We start from the raw sequence: 2,332 nt of genomic DNA on the forward strand, positions 1-2,332 counted from the left end.
CCAAGATTTAAGATCTCTCCTCAATTTCCTTTCAGGAGTTTTGGGTTTTCTTTATGTTTTGTATTCTTTATTCTTCTGAGATGTTTTCTTATTTAGCTATGAACTAAAACCCCTAAATACCTAAGGGGGATGAAACTTAAGACGGATCTTGTTATTATTTTCTAAATCGTTTGATAAATATTTAACTTGTTCTTAATTATGTGTTCTTAATTCTTGTTTTGATATCCCAAGATACTGGTTCAAGTCATGCTCTTATTCAGAGGAGGAATAGACCCTATCTAAGAGTACATTTGTCATAATTTAGCAGAGTTGATTGCGCGCCTAGACATAGGGTGACAAGATTTTACCGAATTAGGGTGAAACCTAATAAGGGGATCCATAGATCGAGTTAATGCAACCCTAGAGTGTGAATTAGAGAAAAGTCTCAGTTATTCAATCTAGGGATTAGACATTATTAGTCTTGAATAGGGATAATAACATAACTTAGGGATCTCTACGGAACAAGTTGAATGAATAAATCGTCCGATTCAGAGCCAGAATAACAAGTAAAGTCTAGGTGGATTTTTCCTTAGGTATTGTATTAAGTCAATCAATTTTTCCCAAAAGCAATTCGCCAATTCTTTTCTCTGTGCGTTCTTAGTTTAGATAATTAGTTAATTAAAACAAAACCTTTTTATTCTTAGGCTAGATAATAAAAAGACAGTCATTACTAGTACTTTTAGTTCCTTTGGGTTCGACAATCCGATCTTGCTAAAACTATACTACTGTTCGATAGGTACACTTGCCTACATCGCAATAATAGTTAGTTTAAGAACGAGTAATTATAAATATTTAAAACCTATCACGAAATAATGCGATCAAGTTTTTGGCGCCGTTGCCGGGGAACTAAGATATTAGGAACGCTCAATTTTTATTACTTTAGCCATTTATTTTTCTTGCAATTTAATTTAATTTTATTATTATTATTTATTAACCTACTCTTTCTTTCTCTTGGCAGGTTTTTTATAGTTTATGACTAGAAGAAACCCGTCGGGACCGTTACTTCTTGACGAAGAAATCGATCGTACAGTTCGTAGAAACCAAAAAGAAATAAGGCGCAGCTTAAGATACACGGAGAACGAACAAAAATACGATACTCAACCTCCAACCGAAGAGATGGCTGAAAACCAAGGCAATCAGCTACCTCCTGCAATTACGGTTAATCAAAATCCTGCTCCACGCACTATGTATGATTATGCTAAACCTTCTTTAACAGGAACTGAATCAAGCATAGTTAGACCTGCTGTAGCTGCAAATACTTTTGAATTAAAACCTGACACTATTCAAATGATATAATAATTTGTTCAGTTTGATGGTTTGCAAGATGAGGATCCCAACGCTCATTTAGCCAACTTCTTAGAACTATGTGATACATTTAAAATTAATGGCATTTCTGATGATGGCACACGTCTTCGGTTGTTTCCCTTTTCATTGAGGAATAAAGCTAAACAGTGGTTGAACTCGTTACCACGAGTGTCAATTACTACTTGGGAACAAATGACCGAAAAATTGTTACTAAAATATTTTTCGCCGGCTAAAATGGCTAAATTACGTAATGATATCTCTTCTTTTGTGCAGATGGATTTAAAAACCCTTTACGATGCATGGGAGAGATACAAGGACTTACTGAGAAGGTGCCCTCATCATGGGTTACCGCTTTGGCTCTAAGTACAAACATTTCACAATGGTCTGAATCCTTCGACTCAGCAAATGGTTGACGCAGCAGCGGGCGGAACCATCAACAATAAAACACCGAAAGATGCCTATGAGTTTATAAAGGAGATGTCACTGAATAACTATCAGTGGCAAGTCATGAGGACAAAGCCAACGAAAACAGACAGCGTTTATAACGTCGATTCGGTCACCATGCTCTCTAATTAGGTAGAACTCTTGAATAAAAATTTTGATGGTTTTCTTAGTTCTTCACAGGTTCACCCAGTAATGCAGTGCAAAGCAAGTAGCGGTGGAACAAACCATTCAGAATACCAACCTTATGGCCACAACATGGATAACGAGCAATTAAACTACATGGGTAATAATCCTCGACCTCAAAACAATCCATATAGTAACACTTATAATGCAGGTTGGAGGAACCACCCCAATTTCTCATGGGGCGGTCAAAGAAATCAAAGACCACAATATCCTCTGGGCTACCAACAACCACCCTACCAACAGGAAAATAAGCCAAACCTTGAAGAGATGCTCTCAAAGTTTATATCAGTGTCAGAAACCCATTTTTAGAACACCGAGACAGCACTTAAAAATCAACAATCGTCAATCCAAATCCTCGAAA

General features: G+C 36.6%; 1 non-coding gene across 1 annotated transcript; it reads right to left on the bottom strand.

Annotated features, from left to right (window-relative positions):
* Positions 1 to 1,584: 1,584 nt before the first annotated feature.
* LOC128287340 (small nucleolar RNA R71) lies at positions 1,585 to 1,691 on the bottom strand. The gene has a single exon (XR_008278040.1). It is a non-coding gene; the product is annotated as a small nucleolar RNA R71 (small nucleolar RNA).
* Positions 1,692 to 2,332: the final 641 nt, after the last annotated feature.

This window comes from Gossypium arboreum, chromosome 13, assembly GCF_025698485.1.
Source record: "Gossypium arboreum isolate Shixiya-1 chromosome 13, ASM2569848v2, whole genome shotgun sequence".
NCBI lineage: Eukaryota > Viridiplantae > Streptophyta > Magnoliopsida > Malvales > Malvaceae > Gossypium > Gossypium arboreum.